This window comes from Tamandua tetradactyla, chromosome 21 (genome assembly GCF_023851605.1).
Source record: "Tamandua tetradactyla isolate mTamTet1 chromosome 21, mTamTet1.pri, whole genome shotgun sequence".
Taxonomy (NCBI): Eukaryota; Metazoa; Chordata; class Mammalia; order Pilosa; family Myrmecophagidae; genus Tamandua; species Tamandua tetradactyla.
Window position 1 is genome coordinate 58,320,222 of NC_135347.1, and position 25,522 is coordinate 58,345,743.

The window sequence follows — 25,522 nt, forward strand, 5'->3', positions numbered from 1 at the left end:
AAAATCACATGTACATAAAAAATAGAGTGTTGAGAAACAATAAAACGCGAATGGCTATTACCTCCATTGACTAGAATCATAAATGATTTTTTTTTTTTTTCGTGAACAGACACAGGGAATTGAACCCTGGTCTCTGACATGGCAGGCGAGAGCCCTGCCTGCTGAGCCACTGTCACCATGGCCCGCCCAAATAATAAGTGATTTTACCTTCTTTATTAGGCATTTTTGGGTTCTCAACACTGAATATGTATGCATTCTTGCTGTATTAAAAAGTGAATTTTTGTACAAGTATTGTATAAAAAAGTACTCTTTTTGCATCTCTATTAATCATTCCAGTAATTATTATCCACGTTATTTAAAATGGAGAAGGAAAACCCTGGTCATATGCTCCAGACTGATGTGTCCTTATAAACTGACATCCATTATGGGAATTAATAAGACGCAGATATTGAGTTTGAAGGCAGGGAAAAGTGGTGCCAGCCTCCTAAACTGGGATCCATAATTCAGGGACTCCCTGTTTTCAGGAAGAACCCGATTATTAGAAGAAGTGGCCCAGGAAGACAGGGGTGGTGAGAAGGGGAGGCATTTCTAGAAACAGGGAAGTGTTATAAATGTACTAGCGAGATTACAAGGAGACGGGTTGCATAGCTGGCTTGCAGAGAAAAGCCTCTCTCCTTTATGGCCTGACCTGATGCAATCCAGACGCAGCCTGCATAACCCTAGCAGGAGGAGGGCCTGGGTGACACCCCTCACTTCTTTCGGGGCATCTGCAGAAGTCGTGACTACTCCAGAGGATGCCAGCTGTCCTCTCTCGTCTCCCTGCAGCCCTGCATGGGCGGTCATCAGCCATCGGCGGGGTTTGTCCTTGGGCTGAGACCTTTTGCCATCGCTGACAAAAGTCCATCCTTCAGGGTCACATCACAGAGGACAGGATTCTAACCACTAGGCTTCTCTCCACTGTGCAAATAGAACACATGGACCTACAAAAGTTTCACAAATCACATCTTTAAGTACTCTCAGGAGGCAATGCATTCATTGCATTTATTGTTATAGGAACAAGAAGTCATATAATAGGTTATCCTAATTTCTCCTTAGTCCCTGAGTAAGGCATATAATATGTATAAGGTAGTTTTTGACGGTTGCTATCGTTTGTTACATGTGCTTACGTTAACCTTGGCAGCACTTGCATAACCTTATTACGTTAATAGTTATATGAATTTGATTTTATAAAAAATAATCTATCCTTGGAAGAAAACTGTCATCACCTCCATGTAAACAATATCCCTCTACAAACAATGCCCTTTATTTTGGCAATGTGTGTCTTCCGCCATCTGCCTCACAAAGCACTTGCCAGGGTTGCCATAATAATTGAGTTACAGGGAGAATTAAGTGTAATGGAGGGGAAGGAAATTGCTTAATTTTTTATTAACAGAAAGAGAGAAAATTGTGGGGCCCTGCTGTGACTGAAATGAGACAAAGAGGAAAGATGCAGAGAAATGACTCCAGGTGGCAGAAACGATCCTGCTCAGACATTAGGATTCTGCAGGGAGCCGGAGAAGAGCCAGTGCCGGCCAGACAGAGGACACCGGAAGGGACGGGACGGTGCAAGGGCAGCGTGGGGCTGAAGGGCAGACTCTTCGCCCCAAGGAAGGGACACCACACCTGGGAGACCCCGAGCTTCTGGGGACGGAGCGTGACACTCTCTCTGCACCCCGCTGTCAGAAGGCCCAGGATGCACATCTGTGCCCAGCTGACGCTGGAGCCGGGGTGTGTGTGCGTCTGTGTGGGGTGACTGCCTGCTCGTGCCCTCCGGTGAGGAGACCGTGATTTGCAAAACACTGAAGTTCTGTAAGGTACTGGATAGATTCGTGGGGGTCATCCAGACTTCCCCAGGGCCAGCCTGCCTGGCCTGAGCAGTATGTCCCGGGCAGTGAATTGCAACAAGGCTGCCTGAGCTGGGTCACCCCCCGCCTTCCTGTGCACCCAGTGTCCTTCCTCTCTCAGGAGCAAGTGCCAGCCCCATAACCTGCCCACGACTCCCTGGAGCTAACTCTACGCAGGGTGTCAGGCTCATGCATTTGGTCTGCAGGATGTGGGAAGGAAGCAGATGGCCCGGATGCTGGGTGAACAGAGCCATCTATGGCAAGAGGCCCAAACATCCGTCCCCGAGCATCCCCGCAGGCCGCGCGGTCAGTCCCCTTACCGCCGCACACCCCGTGCAGCGCCCACCCGAAGTGACCTCGTCCACTTTCTCCTGGGGGAGATGCTGAGGCTTAGGTGTGGCGAGGTGGGCGGAGGCGGTAGCTCCAGTCCCCCCAGGGGTCCAGGCTCCCGGGCGCCCTCCAGGCTGACATCTTCACTCTGGGTAGGAAGCTCATGGCTTGTCAGCAAAAGCTGCAGTCGATGGCGTCTCACCGCAAACCTGGACACAACATGTTTGCTAAAGAGAAAGTCACGAATCCCCTCAGAGAAAGCAGGAAAGAAGGCAGAGCCTTGTCCCATACTCACCAGTGGGAGTAATGTTCATAAGTTTACATTGTAAACTGGGGAGACACCGTGATAAAGTGGGCCCCGGAGTGCAGCCAGATGGACAATATTACCAACCACACAACAGGGAAAGGGGCTCAACAAGGGAAGGGGTTTCATAAATTTAACACGTCCATATTCTCCATTATTATATAGGCAAAAACAAGGCTTTTGAAGTCTTTTTAAATATGTGAAAATGGTCACAACATAAAAGTAAGTATAAAGAGGATTTAAAATTCTGTTAACACAGCCTGAACCAAATTATAGACCGAGCGAGAGAAAGACATAAATATACGTAAAAACAAAAAAGACAGAAATTCTTCAAAAATGTTAACAGACGCGAACTGGAAATGATGGGATTATGGGTGGTTTTATTTTCTTTTTATGTATTTTTGATTATCTGGTTTCACTGAAATGGTTTTTATCCATTTTAATGCCATTAGGTCAGAAAACTTTTATTTCTATTACCATTTTATTTGAAAAGGTGGGAAGATGATGAAAAGGTAATTTAGTAAGTGGTAATAATTCAAAATATTTATTGCCCTGTGATTCAGATAGTTATTGGGCTTCCTGGGGCCTCAGCTCACTCTGCTCTTTCCCGAGCTGTTTGCCTGTTGCGGATTCCCGGCTCAGGTGGTTTACGGTCTGCCTCGCCGAAAGCTGGAGGATGTGCAATAGGATACTTTCCAAAGACTGATGACCTCTAGAACATTCTCTGTTTGTGTAGTTCATACTTACAAGCTACACTGTAACTTAAAATGTGTAGTTTAAAAGGCTGGCTATTCCAGGGTGCCAAGCCTTCCCTGAAATATTTACAGCAGAAGAGAACATTGAATTTGTGGTCACAGAGTTTTACCTCAAAATGTAATCTACAGACCCCAAGATCTCTATCTTACAACTGTGCCTTGAAATTTGAGTGATCTGGGCCATTAATTATAATGCCCTAATAGCCTCAAAAACTTTTGGTGGAAACACAATCTTCCCTGTGGGCAGACCTCGGCAGGATTCTTAACCAGCAGAAGACATGGGCCCCCCCGATATTTCTGGTAGCCTCTTAGGCCATGAGCTGAACCAAATGTCTTCCCCCCAGGCTTGCTAATGCAGACAGTAGTTGTCTGAAACAAACTTGGCACTGTGCAATTCCAAGAACGCACTGATTTCACCTATGAACCCCAAGCCCCCCGGAATGTTCCCCAGCCAGCTTATTCCAGGACCCAGGCCATCATTCCAGAGTCCTAATAACTCAGCTCAGAGAACGAAGCTTTACCAATGCTATTAAAAAGCAAAGGCTTTTCCTAAATGGAAACCTCAACGTGCATCAACTGAAGAATGGATAAATAAATTGCTACAATCTCACAATGGTGATAGAAGTCAGGATAGAAGCTATGCTGTGGATGGGAAGCAAAAAAGGGTATCTTGAGTGCTGAGAGTTTATATTTCCTGTACTGGGTGGTCCTTAGGACAAGTGTGCTCAGCTTGTAAAAAGTCATCAGGCTGCATACTTAGGCTATGTATACTTTATGTGTGTGTATTGTGCTTCAATGAGAAGTTCCTTGAATAGTAAATTAAGGACCGCGGGAAAAGCTAAGTTTCAGAAAGCAGAAGCTTTCTGAACAAATGCTAAGCAATTGGTTTCACCTTGGCAGGGCTTTTCTGTAGCTTGTTGTGTGTGGTATTTTAGATAATGGAGGAGCACTTTCTATAGAACAGGGCTCCAGGGACCCTTTATTCTCCAGCATTGGGCAGGGTTTATCAGCCTCCAAATTATGCCAAACGGGAACCTGATGAGTACATCCAGAGGTGACTGCCAAGTGAATGCACACACAGCAGGGCACATCTACGTACTGCACACGGGCAGGACTTGAGTGTACTGGGCTCCACCAGCCCCCTGTCATTGGTGCCTTCTTTCCTTCCTGGTTTTGGAGCAACATTCACATTCATTTAAACCCCAATTTTTGCCATCCATGAGTTTTGTGGCCTTAAGAAGGTTTTCTTTGGGCCCTGGTTTTCTCATCTCTAAGATGGTGATGAGAATAAGAGTTCTTGACACACAAGAAATTCACCCTACAAGATGCTCAAGAAATAGTAACTCTTCATACCATTTACCATCTCCACTCGTGAGGCATCCCAGGTGGGATGGAAATTTCCAGTGTGAAGCTGAGTGTCAGAAGGCTGGGTAAATTCAATTTTACCCTGTGCTGGTTTGAAAATATTATGCACCCCAGAAAAGTCATGTTTTAATCCTGATCCAATACTATACAAAATCTTGTGGGAGCAGCCATTTCTTTTAATCCTGATCCAATACTATAGGTTGGAGTCTTTTCATTAGATTATCCCCACAGAGATGTGACACGCCTAATTGTGGGTATGACATTTTATTAGATGGAGATGTGACTCCACCCATTACAGATGGGCCTTGGCTAGTTTACTAGAGTCTTTAAAAGGGGAAACATTTTGGAGAAACAACAGAGTCAACAGAAACTTCAGAGCAGAGCTGACTCAGATGCCAACAGTTGGAGAACAGAGACACAGATGTTTGGAGATGTTTGGAGCCCAGCAGACATTGCCATGAGAAGTTAAACAAGCCAGAACCTGGAGAGAGCCAAGGGAAGCCAAGAGATGAAATCCAGCCCTGGAGAAGCAAAGTGAGGAGCCCCCACAGGAGCAGAGGCTGAAAGTGTGGAGCCCAGGAGCAAGGGACCAGTGGATGCCAGCCACGTGACTACCCAGCTGACAGAGTATTCCTGACCCATTGGCCTTTCCTGAATTAAGGCATCTTTCCCTGGATGCCTTAGTTTGGACATTTTTATGAGTTAGAACTGTAAACTTGTAACTTATTAAATCACTCTTTTTAAAAGTCATTCCATTTCTGGTATATCGCATTCCAGCAGCTAGCAAACTAGAATATCTTCCCAGGAGGTATTGCTGCAGTGAGCGATGAAGGCTAAGACCCAGCCTGTAAAATCTGCGTAGCTTTAACCAGGGTTTCTCCCTTGGAAACTTGGGGAATACTGAAAGCACCATTTTGGAATTATGGATCCAGATTGTGAATGACTAGTTTTCTTGAGCATCGCCTTATGTGGCATATTCATGAGAAACAGTGGCATGTTACCACGAGTGGCTCAGAGACAAGCCCGGGCATCTGTACTATGGGTAGAGCTGAGCCCCTGGCACGTTCGGAGAACAGTTGAGTGATTTTATGACACTCAGATGCTACTTCAGCCAGCTGTACATTTGCCTGTGAAGAGAATGGAGAGAGGCCTTGGCAGAAAAGAGATCGTGGAGCCGAGTGTTGGGCCAGACAGCAGTGCCATGAGCTCACTGTCCTTGGCAACCCTCAGAAGCAGGGCTCCAAGAACAGCAGCTGCCAGGAAGTTCTGCAGGAAGCAACACCACCCACAGAATCAGCAGGAAGCCAGGAGGGGCCGGTGGCCCAGCTCAGGGACTCTCAGACTTGGAGGAGTCGAACTAGCCTGGGGCTGCCTGGCTTGTGCGTTGTTGGGTGTGAAGTTGGTATGTGGCTGCCACTTGTAGACACAACTTGCATATCATTAGTTAGTTACAAAGAAGAAAATTCTAAAATTTAAAGCCTCTTCTATAAGATTTTAAGATCATTAGAAGGGGCCATCTCCCTTTCTCCCTTCTCCAAAAACTTGGACTCTTTTCATTAGAGGGAAATTTCCTGATTGTCCTGGTTTGGTCCTGCATGGTGCAGAAATGGGGAATGAAGACTGGGGAGGCTATGGATTCTTTTACTCAGTCGCATAGTACAGTTTGTACTCCATTGTCCCCACTGTCTCTTTCTCACTTAGAAACAAAATGCCTACAATTAAAATATCAGTTTTGGAGGAAAAGTCTTCAGTGCAAATGAAGCCTCCCAGTGGAGTGTGAAGCAGGAGAAACAGCGCTGACTCAGCCACTGCCTTTCTCTCCCAGTTGGGGCACGTTATTTCACCGCCGGTGCCTCAGCTGGAAAGCAAATATGCCCTTCAACCATAGAGGAATAACTCGAGGATTAATAAGCGAATGCAGAGGGCTCTGACGGCTGTGGTGTGGTGTGTGGCTTTGAGAGTAAGCTAAATCAACATCAGCAGGCACTGCAACCACAGAACGCAAACCCTGGTGAGATAATTTCCTTCTTCTTGTACAAGGCCCTCTAACGTAATGAAAAGCTATATATCCACTCTTGGAGACAGCATCGTCCACAAAAATGCTACAGCCCTTGTTGAATTTGTAGTGACTGCACAGTGTACTAAGACCCTCCCTTCACCACCCCCCACCCCTTATTCAGAATAGCGTCTCACATTTATTGAGAACGATTGTGTCAGGCCCTGTCCTAAGGGATTGGCATGAATTAGCTCATCAACTCCTCCCAGCCCTCCTGTAAGGGGGCTGCATTTTCCTCCCCGTTGTATCAATAAGAAAATGGGGGTTCAGGCAGCATAAGCAACTTCTCAAGGTCACAGAACTGCAAAGTGGTGGCACTCAGATGTGAACCAGGTGAAGCCTGGCGTCTTCTTTCCTTCCAGCAGTCAGAGAGTGATGAACCAGAAGACATACCATGTCCGACACCTCAGCAGGACAGTGACCCCCAGGCAGAAAATCTGAGGGCCCCAATTCAACAGCAGGGGTTTGCAAATGGCAAGAGGGAAGTTGGACCTGTTAAAAAATTGACAGAACACAAGTACACAGGAGCAAGAGACAAAGGGGCAGCTCAGGAGTTTTAAAATCCGTGTCCTGTTTAAAACCAATCTACTTCAAGGGTTTTTCATGGCATTAAAGTTATAGAACATAAAATTCAATCACTCTTGTGGACAGTTGGATGAAATGGATACAAACACAGAGTATTCCCTGAGCAAACATTCCCCACATGGTGTGGTTCCTGTGGAAACAATAAAAATAATCCAATTTAGTGATGCAGGGCACACCTTCCCCTGCCTGTAATTAGTGCTGCTGCAATGAGAGAAACTGGGAACAAAACCGGCTTAAATTACCAACAATGGAATTACATCTAGTCCCTGACGAAGACCAATTGTCTCTTTCATCTACAATTTCCAAACTCAGTCTCCTATTATAGATATTAGCCTCCCCCTCCCCCAGCTGCTGGGGAACTGCTAAGCTCCCTTACAGCGAACCGTGTGATTCTGCTTCTATTTTCACTTCACAACCTCGTGCATGGAATAGGTGATCAACAATGTATTCGTAGATTGATCTGGTCTGAGTTTGCTTGTTCATGCACAGGCGGACACTGCTTGTCCCAGAACAGTGGTCGAGGCCTCCAGGCAGAAGCGAGGCCCGTCCAGCAGCCGTCCACTTCCGGCGGAGCTGCCCACACAGGCAGGCCCCTCCTGGCAGGCTGACCACTGGCAGCAGAGCCGGTCCAAAAGGGAGTTATTGCGGACGGAAGCTTTGCGGGGCCTGGCTTTTTGGCAGGGGGATGATTTGCTTCCTTGAATTTGAGTGGGGAGTTGGGGACCCCCAAGAAAATTGCTTGTAGTGACTTGGCATGCCTACGAGAGGACACACCGGCATTTTCTGTCCGCATCAAGCATTATCTCTCCTTGTGCCAAACACAAGCAAGGAAAAGGGAGTGGGAAGAGATGGCAGACCAGGAGGAAGCGGCCTCGGTGGCGTGCTCTGCATTCCTGCTGACATAAGAGGTTGCTGGGGGTCCTGAGGGCACAGCGGACGGCATCTGGACTTGACGTGCTGGGACCCCAGCAGCAAACAGCGGAGAGGCAAAGCGCGGGGGTTGAGAGCTGGGGGTGGCGGAAGGAGTCAAGCCAGAACTAGAACTTCCATGTAATAGTGAGACTGCACAGGCTTCCTTCCGACTCAACGTGAGGCTCCAGGACAGAGCCAGTGTCTGGACCCCGGCTGCAGAGGGGTGCGGGTAGGCAGGGAGACCAGCGAAGCAGCTACAGCTAACAAGGAGGTGAGTAACAGCCCACACAGCTAACGAGCAAGACATTTTGTTAACTCTACCCAGCTTCCTTGCTCCCAAACCGAAAACAGAACCTCACCTAGGGAGAAGAGCATGTAAAGAGCAGCCCACACACCTCTACATGCCAAGCCCTTAAGCCATGAGTCTAATCGGGGCTGCAGGAGGGGAAACCTCTGAATCATGGAGAGATTTAAACTTAACCAAACTCAGTTTCAATAACTGAAAATAGCCCCCAATTTATGGGATTTGCCTAATGTATCATTAAGTGATTTGAAAGTAGGAATTGAAGGCCTGATCGAAGAAAAGAACTAGAAAAATGAAAATACTTCATTTGTCTATCCCACTGAGCTTAACACCCTTCAACAAACCATTACAGCCACTAGAATGGCTAATCTGAAAAAGATGGAAAACATCATCTTGGTAAGTCCATTGTGCCACCAGAATGCTCATATACTACAGGGAAGTGTAAATTTGTACAGCCATTTTAGAAAAATGTTTAGCAGCAACTATTAAAGCTGAATATATGCACACCACGTGACCCATTCATTCCATCTCCAGGGATAGGCCCAAAAGAAATTCATTCGTATGTTTATCAAAAGACATATATTATAATGTTCACAACAACACTATCCCAAACACCTTAGCTGAAGATTGTCCAAATGACTAACAGTAGAATAATATAAAGTAAATTGTGATTTTTCCCATATACAGAATACTATACAGAAATGAGAATAAATAATCCATAATTATAGGCAACGATGAGGATAAATCTCACAAACACATTACTGAGAGAGAAAAATCCAGCCACCAAAGAGTCCATGCTAACAGGTGACATATCTGTATTGTTGGAGTCGGAATAGTGACCTCGAGGGTGGGAGTTAGTGCGAAGGAAAGGGACCCAGCAAGGGCTTCGGGCACTGGGAACGGGTGTGTCCCGATCGGAATGCTGGCAAGAAGAGTGAGTTCTGTTTGTGACCGTGATATGTGTATTTTCCTGGGTATAGGTAGTCCTCAATAAAAAGTGTTTTTTTTCTAATGGAAAGGAAAGGGAAGGAAACAAAGAAAAATAAGGATTTTGCTGAAAAAGGCATTCTGGGACCAGACCTGAAACAGGAGATCTGCAGGGGCTGTGGTTTCTCCTGGGACTGTCCAGTCTCTTTCTTGGCCCACTTGGCTTTTCTCATAGCAGGAAACTTCCTGCACGTCTGCATCTCTCTCCTCTCGTTCTTTCAGCAATCTGTTGCTCTAATTTTAGGGTTGGAGTTGTTCTCCTTAGCTAATTATCAGTATTTCTAGAGACAAAGAGCTGTCTTATTAGCCATGTAGGATTAGGAGCACTGCTCCTTAGGGGCAGGGGCCATAGATGAGGCATTTTCAGCTACAAAAGGGTTACTGGTTATGAGAGACCTTGTGTTACTGCCATACCCAGTACTCCTGCCCAACGCACAGGGTGAGGTAAGGTTCAAATAATATCAAGGATGGAAATACAGGCTGGTAATTGCACTTTGTTGTGTTCATTGATGAAAAAATTAGAATGATGCAAAATTTCCATATATTCAGTGAAGTTTTATACAAAACAAAGTTGTACATTAATCATGTGTTGGGTGACCTCTATAAAGCCTCTTTTATTTCTACATATTTTGCAAGCAGAGGCAACTGGTGGACTATCTTTTCAAGGATGATGGTACAACAATCAGTCTTGGAAGACAGAAATGGTGTTTCTCTCTAGAGCAAGAGGTGGATTTGTTTGCAGCCCGCTATAGAGACTCAGGTTTCCTAAGCTTGAGATTCCTCTCTTGCAATGCAGTTACATATGCAGGCATCCCCCCGCTCTCATCATGTCGGCCCTGAGGGACTCGAGGCTCAGAGAACTCAGAGTGTCATCAAGAATAGGAAGACAGTCTGGCTGTTGCTCGTCTCATGAGTAATATAATATCTTTTGTCTCTGAACTATGAGTCTCGTGTTCCTACCAGCCTCCAGGAACTCCAGACCATCTAATTAGCTTGGTAATGGAGTTAAACATTTCTGACCCTTCACAGTTCTTGTCATCGTCATGCTTTCCTCTGCATACACCTGAAGAATAATGTATCTGAACTTCCTCAATTTGACAGAGAATTTCTACCAAAACCTACAGCTAACATCGTCATACTTGATGGTGAGAACTGCACACTTTCCCATGACAACGCAGAACTGAACACTTTCCCATGACAACGCAAACAACTGCACACTTTCCTCTCAACACTCCTATTCAGTATTGTACTGGAAGTCCCATCTGATGCAATAGACAGAAAAGAAAATAAAAGATACACAGAACGGTAAGGAAGAAATAAAAATTATCTCAGTCTGCAGATGACACGACTATCTATGTAGAAATCTCAAAGAATCGACAAAACCAACAACAACCACAATAACAACTCCTGGGAGTAATCAACTGTGGCGAGGTTGTAGGACACAAAGTTAATACACAAGCCAGTTGCTTTCCTATGCACAAGCATTAAACAACTAGAATTCGAAATTAAAAACACAATATCATTTATATTAGCACCAAAAAAATTGAAGTACTTAGGATTAAATCTGACAAAATGTGTACAAAACCTGTATGAGGAAAACTATGAAAGTCCGATGAAAGAAATCAAAGGAGATCTAAATAAATGCAGAGGTATTCTGTGTTTATGGGTAAGAAGACTCAACATTGTTTAGATATCGGTTCTTCCCCACTTGATCTATAGATTCAACAGAATCCCAATCAAAATCTCAACAAGTTATTTTTTTGCACAACAGTAAACAGACTCTGAAGTTTATATGGAAGGGTAAAAGACTCAAAAGAGCCAAAAAAAATACTCAAGAAGAAAAATAAAGTCAGAAGTCTAGCTATCTGATTTCAATATTTATTATAAAGCTACAACAATCAATGGTGTGGTACTGGAGAGAAAACAGACAAGTAGATTAATGGAACAGAACAGAGAGTTTAGAAATAAATTCACACAACTGTAATCAACAATGATTGACAGAAAAGCAAAGTCAGTTCAATGGAGAAAGACAGTCTTTTCAACAAGTGGTGCTGGAACAATGGGGCATTCACATGCGAAAGAATGAATGTAGATGTCAACCTCAACACTTGTCAAAAAATTAACCCAAAATGTATCATAGGCCTAAATGTAAAACACAAAACTATAGAACTTGTAGGACATAACATTGTAGAAAATTTAGGTGACTTTAAATTTGGCGATGAGTTTTAGATACAGCAACAAATACACAATCTGTGAAAGAAAAATTTGATAAGATGGACTTCATTAAAATTAAAAACTTCTGCTCAGCAAAAGACACAGTAAAGAGAATGAAGAGACAAGTCACAGACTGGGAGAAAACATTTGCAAAACACATACCTGATTGAAACAAGAAAAGCAACAACCTGTACACAAAATTTACAGAGACTCTTAAAATAAGTGACTCTCAACAATAAGAAAGCAAAGAACCCAATTTTAAAACGGGCCAAAGATAGGCACAGACATCTCACCAAAGAAGATATAAAGATGGCAAATAAGCATATGAAAAGATACTCAACATCATATGTCATTAGGAAATTACAAAGTAAAATGACGAGCTAACAGTACACACATATTTAGAATGACTAAAACCCCCAAGCACTGACAACACCAAATGATGACAAGTATGTGGAGAAACAGGGCTGCTCATTCACTGCTGGTGTTACATTCAAAATGGTACAGCCACTTCAGAAGACAGTTTCTTAAGAACTAGACATATTCTTACCATACAATACAGCAATCTCTCTCCTAGGTATTTATCCAAATGAGTTGAAAACTTATGTCACCTAAAAACCTGCTCATGAATGTTTATAGCAGCTTTCATGGTTTCCCAAACTGGGAGCAAACAAAATGTCCTTCAAAAGATGAATGGGTAAACAAGCTCAGGTACATCCATACATGAAGTACTATTCAGCAGTACAAAGAAATGGGCCAACAAGCCACTGAGAAAAATGGAGGAAACTTAAGTGTATATCGCCAGTCTGAAAATGTTACAAACTATATGATTCAAACTATATGAGATTTTGAAAAAGGCAAAACTACAGAGACGGTAAAAAAGATCAGTAGTTGCTAGGGATTTGAGAGTAAGAGTGGTCCTGGGTGTTTTTGCAACAGTGCAACTATTCCATTGGCTTCTGTAACGGTCAGTGCGTGGCATTAGCATTTTCTCAAAACAAAATGAAGAGTGAACCCTAAGGTAAACTATGGACTTTAATTATTAATACTGTATCAATATTGATTCATCAATTGTAACAAGTACACCAGACTGATGCAAGATGTTAATAAGAGGAGAAATGAGATGTGTGGGACCAGAGTGCGTGTGTGGCCGTCTCTGGACCATGTGTTCACTTTCTGTAAACCGAAAACTCTTCTAAAAAATATGGTCTATTAATTTTTAAAAAAATGTACCCAAGGGTGAGATTTTATTGGCTCTAACTATAGATAATATGGGAGGGTGGGATGTGGATACCTGTGGAATTGCAAAATTTCTTCTTATCAGCCTTCTCTCCTCTGGCCTAGGCACACTCACGCATTTTCCATTTGCTCTGTGCGTGAATATCTTAAATCACTTACTGCTTTTTTCTGCACGGTCAGGCATAGGGAAGTGAACCAGGTCTCCAGTATGGCAGGTGAGAACTCTGCCACTGAGCCGCCGTCACACCATCCCCTTACACCAGTTGCCTGTTCTGATCACTCCCAGGTGAGGCCATGTGACCAGCCACCCCGCCATGCCCTTCACACAGCATCCACCAGGGCAAGTGACATCATTCTCGAGCATTCAGTGGCTCCTTCACCGTAAGTCTACCTTTTCTCAGAGTCCCACCAACTGCGGCTGTGCTGTGATTTTGATTAGTCCCTTCTTCATTAACATTTTACAATTCGTCTTTTTGTCACCTCAATTTACTCACTTCAGTTTCCTTCTCTAATTTATCAAACTTAGGCTATTTTTCATCTTACCTTTCACTGTGCTGTTTTCTTTCTTTTCCACTACTTGCGGAAAGGCTCACTGGGCTCTTTTCCCAGTGAAACTGAAGCCTGATTGGAATGGCATCCAGGAGACTCTTGTAGGCTGCCACGTAATTCTCCCCTGCAGTGTTCACTGACTCCTTTCTGAGCAGCTCTAACATTTAGTCACATATTCTGATTTCCTTATGGGACTGTCACAAGAACCAGCAACCATCATCATATTTCATGTGACGACCAATTCCATTCCAATTCTGCCAATGGAAAGGAATTGACAATTTTTCCCAACCCCTTGACCCTTATTTTTTGATGACCCTATTTTTCTGTATCATTTCCTAACATAGCAGTGTTTCAGATTGTTCTTAAGGTGTTTGCTGGTTACTAAGTTTCTATTCCATATATACATTTTTTCTGTTTCAACCATAATTCTACTTTGGATTTCCTGCTATGTGATAAGATAACAATCTCCGGATGTTGTCTTAGTTTTTTCTCAGGAAAATCAGTAATTAATTCGATTATACTTAATATGAACTGGCCTAATGATTCTGGTACAGTTTGGGGCTGAACATGCTTTTAGGATAGATGTTTTGACCTGAACATTTTCAGCCAAATAAATGTAATTGTTTTCTTTAACAGCTTTTTCCAACAAAAGATTAATATATAATGTATTTTCTGTGCTTTAGACATGACTTATACCCTATAGATACTAAATAAACATACACTTACAGAATCGAGTTGTAACTGAGACTAAAAGGGAAGATACCATCTTTTCTCTTGCTTACACTTCAGTAGCATTTCATTTATGTCTGTTATACAGCCCCCATGCACTTGAAATTCTCCCTTCAAGAAGTTAGCTTAATTAGCTGGTGGGCTTAAGAGACCTGGATGCAGGGGCTGGTGGGGGTCAGGCAAGCTGAGTTTGAGCTGAGCTCTGGAGCCCTGAAGCCAATATGTTGGACTAATTTATACTCAAGGGTAAAAATTAAGTCTAGTCCATGGTAGCTGGCCAGACTGTTGCACAGTGTTAAAGCTGGGGGTGCAGAATGCAAAGCTAAAATATGTTTAATGTGTTCTCCCTATTCATGCTGTGTGGTTTGGACACAGCTTCTGGGGCCTCTCACCTGCACGTTTGTCTCAATCTCTTACCATGTGACTTCAAGCAAGGGGTGCATTCCTACAAACAGTATAAGGGGCTATTGAATTGGGGTCCAAATTAATAGACACTGATTTCACCATTGGATCACATTCAACATCTTTGAGTGTCCTGTTTCTCTGTGAGGTTTATCTTTAAACAAAATCATTAATAATTAGCTTTCACAATAACCTCACGATATATTAGATCCCTTTACAACATACTGAATTTCAAGGTAACGCAACATCCATCCTGAGAAGGGGGTGGAGGAATTTTGTTCTTTGATGCTTCTCTTGGCCTTTCTTGTGCCTAATTTTCTGGTGTTCAACGTCTCCAACTTTCTCTTTCCCTCCGCTGTGCAGGCGAGCTGTAGGAGCGCCTGCAACGGGCCTTTCTTGAAGGGTCCTGTGGCTGCGTGGACCTGCAGTGTCCGGATCTAAAGTACGGATCTAAAGTGAGGCCCTGTAGATCTGAACTGCTGCAGAGACGGAGGCATAGACACCGGCAGGGAACATGTTCTCCTCACGTTGGGGACATTATTACCGTGGCATTGCACTTCCTTCTCTGACTCTTCGCTGACTCCCCAGCTGCAGCTTAGTTGGCTGTAGCTTCTCTTCTTACATGGATCTTTCTGTAACCCTGGAAAACTATGGTGACTACTGACATAGCTGGGAAAGCTGACAAGACCACCTTGCCTGAGCTATGCCTGCTTATATGTAACCAGTTATAATGACAGAGAAGCAAATTTTGCATTTCTGGATGAAACCCGGTATTGAAGATCTTATTTCTCCAGTAAGGAACAAGGCATCTCCCCCCGCCAAAAAAATTTTTCCTAAGTAGATTCAACTCATTTGAAAGAAAATAAAAGGGTATCCAAATGGTGATTTGATTGTAAGCATGATTTTTTTTGAGAAGTGCTTTCAAGGAGCAGAAAAAAATTAAAGTGGAGTGTTAAGCTGATAAATATGATATGAATAAATTTGAAAAATTTTGACGAGCCAAAAGAAATTGCATCATTATGGAATTATGTGTGTGGAAGACAGTATACCAGAAAGGCTTACAGAGTGAAGGTTTTATTTTTCATCCCTGGATGTGTTAGTCATGGTTTTCCAGAGAAACAGAATAAAGACATTTATAAGAAGGAATCGGCTCATGCAGCGATGGGAGCTGGCAAGGCCAAACTCTGTAGGGCAAGACGCAAGCTGGAAACTCTGATAAAGGTGATGCTGAAGTCCTTTGTCCTGATTCTCCAATGGAAGCTTGTTGACTGGACATTCTGATAAGAACCACTGCTAAAGTTGGGTCAGAATTTCTTCTTCTGACCTCCGAAATCCTTAGCTCTGACTTTTGAGACATCCAACTGATTGGACGAGGAGACCCAATTACTCGCATTGCTGAGAGTATCTCCTTGGTTGATTGTAGATGCAACCAGTTGATTATCAATCCAAATCCCATCTATGAAATCCCCTCAGTAATAAACAGACTAGTGCTGACCAAAGTTATTCCATAATCCAGCGAAGGTGACCCATGAAACACATGAAACCATCACATTGGAGATCTTGAGAGAAAAAAGTAGCTGATAAGTAATCTAAATGCTATAGCTCAGGAATTACCTAGCCAATAAACATTTATTAAGTAAGTTAGTTGAATAAATTTAGAGTGCGGGAACAGATGTCATCAATCCTGAAAGAAAAGCAAAACTTTCAAACTCTTCAAGGACTAATTCCCACACCCACTTTTTTGCTGTGTCACCAGAACTCTCATTGGAAAGACACCTCCAGGCTGCCACCCCTCAACTTTGCATAATAGAGAGGAACGGGAAATTACAGGAGATATTTTTTAGGAGAAATAGTGGTAATGTTGGGGCACAAAACTGTTTAAAAAGTTGAAAAAGCGGTTGGACTTCCACTAGAGATATGAATGAAGCAGTTTTGAAGAGGACTAAGTTAAATCAAAATGCAGGATAAAGAATGAAATGGTCCATATTTTAAAACTCCATCTTCTGTGTGAGACTAAAGGGAGAGGTGTTATTCGGTGCAAAATTTATATTTTGTGTATGCAGCACATTATCTAATTTAAGCTGTATGGTCAGTTTCTTCAAACACGATAATTACATGGGGTCTTTAATAGGGCTTGAGACCTTGTTAGTTTGTACAGGTTAGTGTGATGCCCTGATACATCCCAGAGTAATTAGGACAGAGAATAGAAAAATGCTTGCAAAGTCCCCTTGGGGGACAAGGGAGTAAGGAAGAAATATTAAACTTCCCCACTTGGGGAATTCCTGCTATTCTCACAAGCAGTGGGGACAACCAATTCAATAAGCTGAACCCTCAATCTTGGGGTTTGCCTCCTATGAAACTGATTCCTGCAAAGGAGAAGCTAAGCTTACTTAAAATCAGGCCTTAGAATCACCACCAGAGAACCTCTTTTGTTGCTCAGATGTGGCCTCTCTCTCTAAGCCAGCTCAGCAGGTGACCTCACTGCCCTCCCCACTGTGTGGGACAGGAGATCAGGGCTGTGAATGTCCTGGGAATGTGGACCTGACCCTGGGATGAGCCAGGATCTGGCATCATGGGACTGAGAAAGACTTCTTGACCAAAAGGGGGAAGAGAAAAATGAGACAAAATAAAATTTCAGTGACTGAGAGATTTTAAACAGAGTGGAGAGGTTATCCTGGAGGTTATTCTTACGCATTATACAGATATCCCTTTTTAGTTTATGGTGTATTGGAGAGGCTGGAGGGAACTGCCTGAAAACTGTAGAGCTGTGTTCCAGTAGCCATGTTTCTTGAAGATGATTGTATAATGACATAGCTTTTACAACGTGACTGCGTGATTGTGAAAACCTTGTGTCTGATGCTTCTTTTAGCCAAGATCTGCGCAGATGAGTTAAAAAAAATAAGGAAAAATAAATAGATAAATAACAGAGGTGGGGATAAGGAGTAAAAAAAAAATTGGGTAAATGGAAATACCAGTGGTCAATGAAAGGGAGAGTAAGGGGTATTGCATATATGAGTTTTTTCTTTTTATTTCTTTTTCTGGAGTGATGCAAATATTCTAAAAATGATCATGGTGATGAATACACAACTATGTGATGATACCATGAGTCATTGATTGTATATAATGGATGAACTGTATGTGTGTGAAGATTTCTCAATAAAAATATCTAAAAAAAAGATTGGGGCACAAGAAAGATCAAGGAGAAGCACAAGTAAAGAAAAGAAGACAACGGGGCCCTTTTCACATGGTAGCAACGGGTCTTGTCAGCATAGATTTGGGTTGGTAAAGGGAGTTGTGATCCAACACTGATTCTAGCCAAGCCAGGAAGATAAATCTTGGCAATTCTGGGCCTCCGCTTTTGATTTTAGCATTGAGTCAACCCCAGCCAGCTTGACCTCGACACCATAAGGCATGGTTGGGATGCTCTGATGTCATGTGGACTTAGCCTAGCTGGACTGCTGGCCGCCTTGCGAGTTACAAACCTGAACTGGGCATATGGCAGAGTCCTAGCCAATTTATTCAAATCAAGGTTACAGAGGCTAAGGTATAAAACAAACATGAATAAGTCAACTTGAGTATAGGATGGCGCCTTTCAACTTACAATATGTTCTTAGTCATTTATTCATGACGGCCATGGGATTATGCATGGATTCAGCAACACTGGTTAACTTCCTTTTTCTTTTTCATCAACACTATAGATGATGTTGACGTGATTTAAAGGTATTTTCTGTGGTCATAATATAGGACTGGTCCAGGCCATGCTTGATCTCATTATCTTATCCTCCTAAGGACCACGTCTTAACCACCCAAAAAAAAACTTGGTCCACCAGAAGCAGCTGCTGTCATATGTGCACCAAAGAGTCCAAGCAGTAATTATCAAGGATGCTCAGTGAAATAGTGCAAGTCTCAGTTCTCAGTGGCTATGGATAGAACTTGTAAAATTAATTTTCATAGTTAATTCCAAAATTCAATTTATTTTCAAGGTCATCTATCTTCAGCAGCTGTGTCAACAGCTGAAGTATTAAACAGAAATATTACTTCTGTGTTTCTTCTGCCCTTTGAGAAAGCATCTGTGAACAATAAGCTAGGGACCTGGGACAGAGTGACAACAAAGCAAGAGCTTGCATTTGAGAATTATTCAAACCTTGAATAATCCAGAGTTACCTTTTTTTCTTTCTTTTTGAAGAATACAGAGCAGAAATGCTTCATATCTTTCTTAAGAAGAACACCTTTTTCAGGGGGAGTTGCATTCTATTCCCATTCCTTCTATGGACCACGCACACTCAGGCTTAGAGTGGCCAGGCAGGAGGCTCTTGGTGGCAGTGGCTCAGGAGAATGTTCTGGCACTCGTGGCTCATGTCCATCTGAAGAGGGGGCTAGCCTCCCTCACCTTCCACTATGGCTACCTCGTGGGAAGCAGACTTTCTGACGCGCCAAGGGAAGTGAGAAATCTCATCTTTTAGGTCAAATTGTTCTATTACTAAATGCTGGCAAATAATTTAAAAAGCAAAACAAAACATTTTGAATGCCTTATGAGGCCAATAAAGCAAGTGTGCAGTTAGCAATCCCAGCCTTAATATGTCCTTTTAATTTTTGCCGACACCACTATTTCTCACTCTTCATTTTCAGAGTTGCAATTTAATTGGAAAAATTAAGTCTATTGGTACCCTGGCAGCCTCAGAATTTTCAATAATGAGTAAGGATGATTTGTATTTAATACTCTTAGTTAATATGAGTTTTTAAAATATAAGATTGCCTTTTTTTTTTTTAGGGAAAGCAAGCTATTCTATTTTAATTCTATCCAGCATAGAATCACTTATAAATATTTTTGGTTCAATAAAATCAGAAACCCTATTTATGGTCATTTTTCCTTTAATTTTAAATGCAGTGTATTTTTAAAGTAGTTATAATATATCCATTTCTGGTTCATTTACATTGAGTCCTCAAAATGTGGTTTATATGACTCTTTTGATATCTAAGATGCTTTTTGAAGTCGTTAAAAAAAAAAAAAACTCCTAATCCCCCTTTCCCTGCAGTCACATTTTGACCAAAATAAACAAGTTCAAATAACAAAAAATTCTACTTCTAGGCTCAAACTCTGCAGAGTTTAGGAATTCTTCTCAGAGATGCAGAGAGAAAATGAATGATTTTCTCCCTAATCATCATTATCTCCATTTATTCCATCATATAGCGCCATAAAACAAAGTCATCAAGCAAAGAATTTTCATTTTACAATTGCAAGACAGAATCTATCTGCTTTAAATATTACTTTAAAGGTCAGACCTTTGGTGTCTTAAAGTAAAATGAATTTGACCATGCAGCTCAGAGCTACTACTTGCTGTTCTTCTGAACACACATGTAACAAAGGCTGAAAAGATGTGCCATATGGGAAAGGAGTATATATTTATGAGATGATTCTTTATGCAGAGAGGACATGCATTGCTTTGCATTCACATTTAAACAGACAGCGTAGATCTTCTCTGAGACATATAGTGACCCCCACGTTACCAAGAGCTGTCACTTAAAATACAATTTTGATTAATATCATTTGCAAATTGAACACGGAATTGGTTCTGTTCCTTCCAACAGGAAATGCAGATCTGTAGGGATACAGGCAGAGAACACATGTAAGCCCTTGGGTATAAGACAATGATGAAATGACCCAAAACATGGTTATTCCTTGCTACTTCCTGAAATCTGTTCACCAAATCCCCAAACTAACAGCTCTCTGAATTTATGCTTCACAAAAGTGTTCAAGGGTTTTCAGACCACTCGCCCAGCTCCACAGAAAGTGCAGAAGGAAGAGATTTCAAAGATGTGCACAAGTGGGTCAGCCAAGGTTCACTCCTTGAGATCTTCCAGATACTTATGAGAAGTTCATGAGAGGGGATGCTCCTTTCTGTAGACACAGGATGGATTTTCCAAAATGTAAAGTGCAGGTACTTTTAAGTCTGTGGCTAGACAGAGATAAGCTTGTCTGCTGCTGATGGGATTGTTCAAATCTAGCATGTCTTGTTGACCCTGAAGCCACCAAGCAAAGCGAGAGCAGTGGGAGGGGCGCCAGGAGTTTTAAATGGAAGGGACTTTGGCCAGGAGGCTGCAGTCAGGCGGAGCAGCGCTACCCTGACCAACACGAAGCTGAGCATGGGCTTCAGAGCACAGGAAAGAGAGGGGCTACCCTGGGACAAGCACCTACATCTGCATCGAAGGGAGAAGAAGGTCCGCTAGGGGGTCTTGTGAAATAAATCCATGCATCTTGAAGCAATCAGACTTGTTTCCTTTGGTTTTACCCCAGCCAAATCTGCTCGCAAAACTCAACAAATCAGCAAATGCTTATTTACTGTTGTGGGTTGTGTGTGTAAAGCACTGGGGCGACAAAAGGCAACGGTTTTCCCTTCACTCTTCCTCCGCCTATTTGGTACATATGTGTCTCTCCAGATCTGGCAAGAAAGTCTTAAAAAAAAAAGAAAAGAAAGATTTGTTGTTCCTCTTCCTAAGTGTCCTCCAAATACTTTTTCCCTGATTTTTAAGTTGAGGGATAACATGACTACAGTGAAGGGCTCTGATTTTGAGTATGTGATTCAGTGGATTTTTCAACTGTTTACACCCATGCAACTACCACTCAGATAAAGAGGTACCCACAAGCTCCAGAAGTTCCCTTGATGCCTTCTTATCCAGCACACACTCACTCCCAAGAGAGAGGCTCTAATTTCCACTGTCAGAGGGCAGTTTTGCCTTCCTGAACCTCGCAGGAGGTACTGATTTTTGTCTGGCTTCTTTCACTCAACTTAATGTCTTTGAGATTCATCTATGTTATTTGATGGATCAGTAGTTCATTCCTTTTTGTATTGTTGTACTGCAGTTCATGGATAAGTGTATCGTAATTATATAAATGTATCTCAATTTATCCATTCTCGTTGATGGATATTTGAGTTATTACCAGTTTCTGACTATTATGAGTAATGCTTTCGTAGACGCTGTTGTGAATGTTTTTGGTGGAGTGGAGATGTATTTCTCTTGGGCATAGAGTTAGGAAATGTGCATATGTTGAGCATAAATAGATACCTCCAAGCAGTTTTCCAAAGTGATTGTAGCATTTGAAACTCCCATCAGCAATGTACAAGGGTTCCAATTGCTCACAGACTTGCTGACACTTGGTGTTGTCCATCCTTTTAAACTGTGAGGCATTCTGGTAGGTTCGCGGTGGTATCTCATTGAGGTTTTAATTTGCATTATTCTGATGCTAATGATGTTAAGCATTTTTCCTACAGTTATTGGCCATTTAGATAATCTCTTTTATGAAGTGCTTATTCAAGTCTTCCACTATATATGTTTAAAATTCTGTTTTCCTTTTCCATATTGGTTCATAGTTCTTTATACATTATGGATGTTAATTCTTCGCCCTATTGCAAATGTCTTCTTCCAGTTCATGGCTTGACTTTTCCGTCTGTTTTTGGTGCCTTTTGATGAACATAAGTTCTTAATTTTAAGAACTTAAAACTAATTTATGAAGTCTAATTATGTCTAACTTATTGGCTTTTTCTGTTCTTTTTAGTGTTTTTGTGTCTTGTTTAAAAAAGAAGTCATTGCTTGTCGCAAAGTCAGGAAGATATTCTCCTATGTTTTCTTTTGGAATATTTGTAAATTTACTTTCACACTTAAGGCTATTAACCATCCTGAATTAATATGTACATATACTGTGATAGAGGGGTCAAGTTCAGATATATATAGCTCCAACACAATTTTGGTAAAAAAAATCATACTTTTCTCACTGAATTATGCCTCATATCACAAATCAAGTAACTATATATCTCTGAGTCTGTTTCTGGAAATATTGCTGGAGAAAAATATTTGAAATGCACATTTCTAATTCCAAAATGAGTTCTTGCTGTACAAGAAACAATTGTTTTGGAAGCCGATATATATAATTTTTTTTTCTTTTTTTGCCTGGACAGGCACCGGGAATCGAACTCAGGTCTCCTGGCATGGCAGGTGAGAACTCTGCCCCTGAGCCACCATCACGCGCCTGCCAATGTTTTGATGTATTAGAACCAGCGTTTGGTCAAGAGAGGAAAAGACCTTGAGAACCAAGAGGAAATCAATCGCGTGTTAGCGTGGAATTGGAAAGAAGCTAGGAGAAGACCCTGACTCGCTACCTCTAACCCCTAGAGGATTACACTTGGTCTGGATGGGGGGGGGGGGGGTGGAGGGATGGATGAGGCATATGCGGCCAAAGACGGGGTGGGTATTGGACCTGAAGTACTTGAGGAAGGAATTGGGGTACAAAGGGGGGTCAGCACGAGCTGCCTGGGAATCAGGGTCCTGTTTCTAGATCCCCATTTAAGAGAACCCAGCCCACCACCCACCCCGGGGAGCCGCCTGAACCCAGCACTGTGTGTGGCTTTCCCTGACGGCTCCTCCCATATCACCCACCTGCTTCTCACCTGACACAAGTCACACACCCCGAGCTCCAAGGTCTTCTGAGACACGGATGGACATCTTCCTTTACACGGGCCAGAAGATTTTAAAAATGATGACCTCCCATAACTTCCTGGGAGTTTTTAAAATTCTTTTTATTTTTTTGCTTTTTTAAAAATATGGAACGCTTCATAAATTTGCGTGTCATCCCTGGACAGGGCATCTTCTCTGTATCGTTCCAATTTTAGCATATGTGCTGCCGAAGTGAGCACCCTGGGACTTTTAATGCCAGCCAAGAAGATGTTGACAAAGGGAAAACTTTTAGCCCTTTTACTGGTGTGGGACTGGACAATGATGACTCCTCCAGAAAACAGTACTCAGCCTTCCGGGTGGAGAGAATGGCATCGCCTCCATCGTCAGGCATTTGGAAACTAGTGCAGGAATACTAGATAGCATTTATGCATCTTCAGCAATATCTTTGCCCTTCAAAATTATTCTGTGTGTCATAGAGCTGGAAGTCTAGAAACTACTTTTTTTTTTTTCTTTGCCATTGGAGTCTGGGTCCAGATTCAGCCAATGAAAAGCACACATGAGATTTAGAGGGCTGAAAAGAATAAGCCATGGTTCATTCTCCTTCTGGCAACATTAGATAGACTTGTGAAAAAAATGTGAGGGCTGCAATGGCTTTCAGGTGAATTCTTGTGATTCCCCTATTTTAGAAATGCCAGAGACATGTCCTGATTTCCTCAAAAGCAGCAAAATTTCTCTGTGACTTTTGCCCCCACCCCAGCCCTTCTAATCATTTTATAGGAACCTAATTTCTTGCTTCAAATCCCTTCCTGCTAAAATACCAAGGGTGGTTTTTTATTTTCTGGCCAAACAATGACTATTGTAGGAGGTCACAATCTATAAAAGTTTCTTCAAATAATAAGCCGATGCTCATATCACTGACTTATAGCCATTAAATTTTATACATATGAAGAATATATATCATGGGTGAATGGCTGTAAATCAGTTTGTCTATGTTGAGTCATGTTATTGGCGGACATTTCTTCATCACACCCAATTTCATTTCACCTGTGCTAGTACTATTATTATCCCTGCTTAATAGATGCAGCAGCTCAGGCACAGAGGCATTAAGTAATATGCCCAAAACCAAAGTGCTCATAAAAGGGTGGAGACGGGGTTTAAATCCTGACAGCCTGGTTATAGGGTCTGTGCTCTCAGCCACTAATAGGAAAGCGGACACACACACCATCGGAGAAATTAAGGAGTTTGAAAAAGAATACAAAGAGAAAAGCTGAAATAGTTCAGCTCCCTCCCAACATGTGTCATTCAACAAGAAGATGAAGAGCCAGAGTCAGCTGAAGCCCACACCCCCTCATGACCCGGCCATGGATGAAGACTGTGAGAATAGCTGTGAGCAGCAGCTGCTGCAGCCCCCTGGCCCCTCCCCTCGGCAGGAACTGGGTGGGAGAAGCCAGTGCATGGTCCAGAATGTGCTCCAACCCAGTGGGCTTCGGACCAGGCTTGATTCAGGCTGAGAGCAAAACCCGAAGGCAAGCACTGTGGCGGCTGCACTTGGTGCTGACATCTGCACTCCCAGTGGCCACCTGCACGTGGCCGTGGGGGCTGGAAGCACTGCTCGCCCCAATGACAGATACCATGCCCAGCTTCTTCCTGCCCGCAGATGTTGGGAGTGCAGACTCCTGACCTCACCCGGATGTCAGCGTCTGCGTCTGGAATCCTTGCTCACTCATCTCAGCCAACAGAAATGGCATCTTCCTGCCTTCCCACTTTCTCCTGCAGCTACCATGCTCTTCCGCATATCCTTCAGGAAGAGAAGTGGAAACGCTTCCAATACAATGATTGGCTGAAATCAACAAGTCTGGGAGGGACTTGGCTTGGGGAAAGGCTAATGAGCGAGTTGGTTTTAGATGTTGATATGGTTCTGGACAGTTGCTTATCCAAGGTTAAAGTCCAGCAGAGGTCAAGACTGAAGACTGCAGCACCATTTTTGTAGAGATGCTAGCTGACGCCACGGAAGATGATAAATTCTCTATGGGCAAGACTGTATCTGGCAGAATCAATGAACCAAAGGAAAAGTCTGGGTAACTCTTTTCCTAACTCTCTAATCATTATTTCAAGGAAGTCTTCTTTTTTCGGTGGGGCAGGTAGTTGTCAGGCAGAGTGGACAGCAGCAGTACTGGCAACTCTCAGGACTCCAACTTCTGATGTCTAATACTCCACCAATTGTTTTCCCATGGCTTTTTTGGAATTCTCTCTAAACAAAGGTTTAGGAAAGTAGAGTAACTTGGAATTAATACCTTTAGGAAAATACATCAAGACTGAATGTTTTATGTCTATTATTCTTGGTTTGACCTTTAGAATTATCTGTCCTAAAGAATATTCTTGCATACAAATGTGTCATTTTTCATCATTTTCAATTTTTTAAAAAGTATCACCACTTTGTTTTTTCACGTCTATACTACT

The 25,522-nt window shown here is 42.6% G+C and overlaps 1 pseudogene; it reads right to left on the bottom strand.

Annotated features, from left to right (window-relative positions):
• Positions 1-23,202: 23,202 nt before the first annotated feature.
• On the bottom strand, positions 23,203-23,301 carry LOC143665818 (U6 spliceosomal RNA; annotated as a pseudogene).
• Between the last annotated feature and the right edge of the window lie 2,221 nt (positions 23,302-25,522).